Below are 8,630 nucleotides of genomic sequence, written 5' to 3' on the forward strand. Positions count from 1 at the left end.
ATGGAAGAACATGATCTTGACAGATCAAGATGATTGACTCAAAGAGCAACATCGCAATTCCTCCGGAGTAAAAGAATAGAAACTAGATCATTGGGAAGAAAAGAACGGGTAAGAAAATGAAAACTTCTACCACAATTGAATTTGAGAAGCAGCCTTGCAAGAAGAATAGAACGGAGTTGTTGGAAAACGAACAACGAAAAGAACAAGCTTGTAGTGGACTTATGAAAACCATCCCAAAATAATGAGGTGACAATCAGCCACTAAAATAAACAAGGATTGATTGGATGCAACAAGAACGGCAAAACTTCTTACACCAAGAGGGTACATTGAGAACTTGGATCACTGATAATCACCATAATAGCAACAATCCCTAGGAAAAGCTTTAGGTAAAATCTAAACTAAGCTCGTTCAATGAACAAATCATGGGTTAAAATAACTCATGATCATGGAGTTGGTGGATTTAATATCTCATTCTTGACACAGTTCCTCTTCGATACTCCTCCACAAACAAGAATGTTATAACACCACCTCAATGGATAAAGGAAAAGAAAAGATGGAGCAGTTGGGAAAAGAATTGATATCATGAGCCACTCCAGAAGAAGAATTGAAATCACTATGAAACAAGAATAAGAACTATGTTATGCTTATCCTTTATCAAGTTAAATTGATGACAAGCAACAGATTTAGCATACCACTTATTCTTCTAGAAAACATTGAGGAGAGATATGAGCACAAACTTGAAGAAGTCTTGAAGGAGACATCGGTAAGAATTGGAATGAATGGGGATAACAAGAATGAATTTAGATACATGAGAATGAAGAGATCATGAGCCACCTCAGATTAAAACTTGAACAAGGCACCGAAATAATTGAGAGATGAACAAAGAGACAACAATTGAGAAGAATTTGAGAATGAAAGCTGCAAGCTAAGAACAAAGAAATCTTCTGAAATGATGGCCTTCGGAGGATCGAGAATGAAACAAATCTGAAATGCACCGGGTGGAAAGAAAGGGATTTTTCATGAGAGGTAACAACTCAAGATGGTAAAACAAAATTGAAATGATGATTCTTCAAAGTAATGGACAAGATTTGAGAGAAGCACTCCTCGTTCTTCCAAGTTGACAATGAACTCAAGAACCATCACCAAGAATAACTGAGACACACCGGAATAAGCATATGAAAAGTTGAGACAATGAAGGAAATTAATTCAAATCAGTCTTGAAGAAGGAATATGACTGATGGAAATCATACTTATGTCATGATTGAAAAGAATTAGAGATCTCCGGGAAAGATGAGAGAAGCCAGGTAAGATCCTCGGAAAAACCTGTGGGTTATGGGCCCACTAAAAGAAAACACAATTGAAACAATGGATTAGACAAGAGAGATTGCACCGGTGTAAAGAAAACTTGATGAGGTTAGCACCTCGAATTAATTGGAAGGATTGAAAACAAGAAACTCTGAGATATGTTGAACACTCCTGTTAGAATAGAGAGAGATGAAAAACAAGAAATATTTGATATGAATTTCCAACACAAAAATCATTAGAGGAGGAAAAGGATACGATAAACACTAACAGCTCGAATTGAATTCATCGGAAGAGAGAACAAAAATTAAGAAAGATGGACACGAAACTCCTGAGAATCTTCACAATGAATCATTATATAAGAGAGAAAAGAAAAGATAACGGAAGCAACAACAAAATGAAATGAACTAGATTGATAATCTAATCACTGAAGAAAAGGGCAGGAGGGTGGGGAAAAACAAAGACAACTTGGGACAGATGAGAGTAAATTAACTGGAAGAGAACCACACCGGATGAAAAAGAATTGACATGACGACTTCGGTTGAGAAGAATTGAAAAGACAACTTGATTCAGCAAAGAATTAATTAGCATTCCCATAAAAATATAAGAACACTTCTTGGAAAAGATATGAAATCACCATTTGACATCGAAGCAACTCAAATTACCATATACCAACAAAACAAAGGACGAGGCTTACAACATAAGCGTGAACGAATCCATGCCAGAGATTTCGCTCGATATTTTCGTGGACAGGATTGCACGGGCTGGATCATATAGTATCCATCATGTACAAGGCAGTGCACACGACATACGAAGCGTCCTCGAGTCGTAGCAAGCTACAAGGACTCTTTAAGACACAACGAGAACCTCTGTAAGACGGCCGTGAACAAACAAATCCACTAAATGTCGAACCCCAACCTCACATCATGCATCTGTTGGAAGATTGTCCTATAAGTAACTACTTGAATTCCCACCAAAGAATACTCGAAATTTCTAGTCATGCAATCGGGTCCACGGATACAAGGAGTAAAATCCATCACTCAACTCCTAGCAATAACACTACGTGTCCAGTGTATCACATCCGTCAACACATAACTAGAGATCTCAGAAACTCATCTATCGCAGATCCTCGTAATCACAACGATACTAAGTATGACGGTACTCCCGAACTATCTGCACCAATACTGGGATGTCGGGGTTATCTCGCCACTACTAGTATTGAAGCAATTTCGAACATCCTTCGTCCTGAGTGTCGGTGCACTAGAGACTGGGTCCCTTGTACCCCAAACTTGTGCACGACCATCGGTGACGCCCCCGACTATAATGCACATGGAAGAACAACAGAAAGGAAATTCAAGACCCACCAAGGCCACACCCTTCCCTCCTTCTAGGGGCGTGGAGTACAAGGGCTTTAGATGCAAGGCCCCGGTAAGCCCTCATTGCCAGGAAGATTCCAAGGCCCCGACAAGCACTCCTTGCTGGGAAGACTCGTGAAGATTAACAAGACCCCGGCAAGCCTCCCTTGCTGGGAAGGCTCGCACAGACTGGCGAGGCCCCCTGCAAGCCCTCCTTGTCGGGAAAGTGTTCAAAGCCCCCGGCAAGCCCTCCTTGCCGGGAGGGTGACCAAGTCATCCGACAAATACTCCAGGCCAGCAAGCCCCTTTCGCACGCGAGGTGTCCTCCCCTGTTTCCACCACAATCCGACCATGTGCCAGCGCAAGACCTAGGTTTTGATTCACCTGGGTACCTGTTGCGACCAACTTGCGGCAGGTCAAGGGTCACACAAGGCATTTACTACCCCTGACACCACCGAAGAAGTAGAGCGGTGAACACTGTTCACTGTTCACGCCGTGAGCACACTATTGGTGACCCCTTTACCTATAAAAGGAGGCCCAAGGCTCATGCTTAAGGGTTGGACTTTTTGGGATCCGATACTCCCTAATCACCTACTAAATTACTGTAGCAAATCACCCTACAGTAAGCACATAATACAAACTAAGTAGGAGTACGGTTATACGCGCCAAGTGGGCCAAACCTGGGTAAAAAGACCTTGCAGGTGTTGATCTTTAGCTCCGCTCTCGATGTTGTACCTCTCTCTCCCTGCCGAACAATCAAGGGACTCCTCGAGTTTCCCATAGGTGTCGTTATTCCCGACAACTTTGGCGCGTCAGGAAGGGGGAGAAGGTTGCGTTAATCCGACCTAGCCATCAGCACACTAGTTCCTCTTCACCGCCATGGCTCCCAAGAGGAGGGGGTGCTCCGGCGACAGACACACCCGCGCCCAACGCTACTGCCCCGACACGGACAAGCGAGGGTGCGGGCGCTGGAAAAGGAGGCGGAGGTCCCGAATCTCCACAGCACTATGGAGAGCAGACCCGGGCGAGTGGTATCGTCCGCGACCACGGCGACCATGCGCGTGCCGGGACGTCGAAAGATGCAACTGCGCAGCCTACGGGTGGCGTCGCTAACCCGAAGGATGTGAGGACATCCTCTAGGACAACGATGTGGTCGGACCTGCCAAGACCTTCTTAGGGAGCACACGGCGGCCCATGCCGCCCCCGCGAATGAATCTGGGACCTCGCCCCCAAGATTCGCAGGGCTAACACGCATGCTCCGCGACCGGCCAGGGCGGCGCGCCACCGCGGACCAACGGGGTTCTCCTTTTATCGCAGTTAGAAGTAAGAGCCCCTCGCGGTCTTCGCACATATCACCTCCACCCATGTCGGCAGAATCCCTGGATACCATCTACCCTTGGATTTCTCACCGACAGCACACAGGCTCGAGGAGTGGAGGGATACCATCCAGAGTCTCGTCGCCCTCGCCAATGGGGACGACCCCCAACAGGCGGTGACGTTGAAACGACCTTCCAGCAAATGCGCCCAAGACCACACCGAGAAGACCGGATCTGCCACCGCCACAGTGCACTCTCCCCCACGGCAGCGACAAAGGTGAGTCGACCCATCATTAGACACGCTGAGTTGCAGAAATCATTCACTCCCCGGATAGTATTACGGCCCCACAAGCCGTCTTAATCTTGGAGAAAAATTGTCACTTCCAGCCTTTCGTTCTGAAATTGGGTCATCTGAAGGTGAAGACTCAAGATATGGGCAATTTTATGGATGTTCTAACAAGATACGCCGAGTCAGATGGCACGAAGGATCCCGACTCAGACGAGGAGAAAGCCGTCAAAAGCAAGAAAAGTGAAGGTGGTAAGGGTAACCATCAAAGTGGAAACTAGGGAACCAAAATAATAAACAGAAACAACCTGAGGGTAGATCAGAGTTTGTGGCTAATACCAACACTGGGTTCAAGAATCAGCGTCGTTCTGAAGGACCTTAAAATGGGAATAAGCCATGCAATTATGAGGAAGCACTCAAAGCACCCTGATCAAAGCATAGTACTCTGGAGAAGCCATCTAATCATGGGAGAATTTCTTTATCATGCAGGAATTTAGGAATCAAGATTTCCACGGCCACCAAGGGGCTAATAGTGGACATCCAGGTGAGTACGGTCAACTCGGTTCACAAGGTGGTTCATCTGGAGGCTTCCCATGATCAAGGTTTAATCAGGCAGGTCGCTCAAGGTCAGACTATCACCATCAAGAGAACATTGCTAATCGGCAGCATTCTGATCAAGGCAATCGACAAAATAGAAATCAATCTGGATTTCAGAGCAATCCTAAGTAGCTAAATAATGGTCAATACCACATTTTTACCACCAACGGCTGCAAAGAGGACAGTAAGCGTAAGCAGAAGTCCATAAGCATGATTGAGTCGGTGGTCCCAAGATATCTCAATTGGTGTGAATAACCAATTTTCTAGATTAGAGAGGATCACCCACCCCGGGTTGATAACCCGGGAGATCTAGCGTTAGTGGTAGCACCTCAGGTTGGTGGTTATACCCTCACAAAATTTCTTATTGATTGAGGGAGTAGCATCAACATTCCATACTATGACACTTTCCAGCGGATGAACCTGCATGACAACAGTTTGCAAACTTCGTCCACGGCCTTTCATATCCGGTAGGGCAGATTAAGCTTAATGTTGCTTTCGGAGATGAGCATAATTCCATATGTGAACCCTTAATGTTTAATGTGGTGAATATAAGAAGCCCTTATCATGCTCTCTTTGGAAGGCCATCTTACGCATGTTTCATCACTCGTTCTGGTTTCATCTATCTCAAAATCAAGATGTCGGGTCCGAAATGCACCATAATGGTAGGAGGCAGCAGAAAAATAGCCCAGGAATGCGAGGAAGGAGACGTGGCTTATGCTGAGTCGGCTTCCGTCGCTGAAAAGTTAAAATTTCTCACATACGATGATGGCAAAGAGCCCCTCAAGTAAGCTCCCGGGCGAGTAAGTCAACCCGACCAAAATTTTCGGCTCTATCATATTAAGGAGCCACCGGCTCGTTATCTTTTGTATCGACCCCCAAATTTTGTACATACCTCTATGATAGTTTGAATCTTATAAAGCACATGTTTTAGCCATAATCTGAGCATGAGTTTTCTGTCATTTTAAATATGTTGTCTGGGTTACAAGTCCAAATAAATTATAATGATCAATAAAATTAAGTCAGTTTATCTGGGGGCTACTAGTACACACGTTGTTTAGCAGTAATAGCATTGTCTTATGCAATCCTATGTTGTGCCTTTTTATTGATCATAGGTCATTTGGGGGCTTCCAACTCATTGAGTTTTGCTTTCTCACCCACTTGAAAGGCAAATACGCCACGAAATGGGTAAACTTGTCGGTATGTTTGATGCGACTCCGATAAAGGTGTCTCCTTGTACTCTTGAGCATTCAATCCATTGTGGACCCTAAATTAGCAAGGTTAAAACTTTGGTTTGTCAAGTGAGAGCCGACATATTTAAAGCGAGGAGAAACCATGGGTTATCATACCCACTTCATTGAAGCAAGATTTGAGCCTTGGAAGACGGTCTCCTTTTTTAGCACGTTTCACCGAGCGAGCTTATGAATCATGTTTTATCGCTTGTGTGATTTTTAGGTCAAAATATTTTTTTAGGAAATAATACTATTGTCGGGACCCCGATCCTAAGCCATAGGAACCGAGCCTGTAACATATCGCATCCCTTTGTGGTCTCACGCACGGTTAACTCCACGGCTGCAGCCTTACCTTAGCTGGGACCGTTTGCGTCTTTTGACTCACCTATGTGATAGTGTCGCTAGCAATCCAATGTCAAAGAACCCGGATCGACATGTCTAGGCATAAACCAAAGTGGAAGTACCGCACAAGGACAGGCATACATGACCCAACAAAGCAGGTGTCGGTCATCAGCGAATGTAGACGAGTCGTAGCAAGCTACAAGGATTCCATTACATCGCGTGACATTTCCCCAAAGGGGACAGACACAGCAGCTAAGAAGGACACATGCCGGTCAACCAATGTGTCCGGAGCAGTAGAGAACTACCAAGGCTCGTTGGATCACAAAGGGGCATTTCCTTGTAAGGAGTGCTACTAAAGTTCACGACTAGGTAATCGAACCCCATACATATCAAGTACGACACACGTACGCATGGCATACCGATATGTATAGATACATCGATGGCATCACAACATAACCATAAACATACAACCTTTATTTAAGAGGCTCGGAAGAGCCACCCACATAATATTACACATTAAGGGTCTCACGACCCATAATAGCAGTCATACAATACAAGCCAGCGGAAGAGTTATAAACTGTCTGGGTACAGACAGGGAAACTAGAAGGCACATGGCCTGACTATACTACAGAGCCGACGTAGGGCCAGATCGTAGCTGGGACAGCAGCTACTCGTCGTCGTCGATGTCTACGAAGAACCCTCCATTAGGGTCATTAGCAATCTCTGCAACATTTATTAAGCAAACATGAGTACGAAGGTACTCAGCAAGACTTTAGGATGACTAACTACTCATGCAAGGTATCAAAAGGTATTGTGGGGTTTCATGCGGAAAGCCAACATTTGACTCGTGGCTAGACAACTTGCATTTTGAAATTAGTTTTGACAACTTGATTTCTCGCACACGAGTCCACTAACACCACAACAATACACTATCGTGGAATCATTCCGTCTCCATACGGAAATGCCGTCCACGACACTCACGCTTATCTTGACAATTTTATGAGTAGCCATTGAAGTTATCTATGAACAACATATGTCTCCAAGTAGTCCATATCCGCGGACGCGGCTATTCGAATAGATCATAACCCTGCAGGTGTGTACTTCGTCACACACGCTCTCGCCACTGATCGCTCTGTGCACGTCATGCACCTCGGCAACCTTCAAGTGGAAGCCCAGCGAGGGAGTCGTCCACGACCGTTAACCACACTAGTACCTAGTCCAGGTTTATCGCCTATCTGAGAGTAACCCGTACGGAAGTCCGGCCGAGGTTTCCGCCACGGCCTCAAACAATGTGCGCAGGGTTCCCAAGCCCACCATCCGGGTGCCACTTGGTACACCGTGCCACTGCCTACCGCATCACGGCGCACCTCTCAGGTCATCACCATGCACGGCCTCCAGCATTACTATAAACACCAGAAACTACTTGCAACTCCTGGACCGGGTACTACGCAATTAATAGGCCGAGTGGGGTCATATTTTAGGGCCCAGCATGTGGTAGTATCTAGTCTTGGAATACATACACGGAACTCAGTTCCTAAGGACGGTTCCAATGAAACAACCCGCCATGTACTCCTACACAGCCTTTCACCGGTACCTTTACCAACTCAAGTTCAACACACAACCTTTGCCTACCGAACACATTCCACATTTCTGTTCATCTCCCAGATGACAGACCATACATAACTCTAAGCATAGCATGCATAGCAGGATAAGGCACATCATAGCTCAAGCAACTACCAGGTATGCTAGGTTGCAAGGTTCGGCTATTTACTGTGACAAGGTTAAGTCATGCAAAGGAAGTGGGTTCAACTATCGTGGCAAAAGCAGTTGAAGCATTTGATCCTAATGCAATAAATAAGTGCAGGAGCAAGAGCATGGGAATTATCGGGATGATCAAAAGGGTTGCTTGCCTTGTTGCTCAGAGGAGGAACGATATCCGTCAGACGGATATTCGGTGGAATCCGGGGGTGCGGAGCCTACCGAAATGAATGGCAACATTCAATAACAATCATATGCACTCAAAATGATGCATGAGCATGGCATGAGAATGCAAGGTGATAAGTTATTATTTTCAACATGTATTAGATTTAGAGTTGATTTGAATTGCATTCGAATATCAATTCCAAACGGGGTATTCTCGGATACCGGTTTAATTGATTCGACCTGATGCTCAGATCAACTTGATGTTAACATGCATGAAATG

This window comes from Hordeum vulgare, chromosome 6H (assembly GCF_904849725.1).
Source record: "Hordeum vulgare subsp. vulgare chromosome 6H, MorexV3_pseudomolecules_assembly, whole genome shotgun sequence".
Classification (NCBI taxonomy): domain Eukaryota; kingdom Viridiplantae; phylum Streptophyta; class Magnoliopsida; order Poales; family Poaceae; genus Hordeum; species Hordeum vulgare.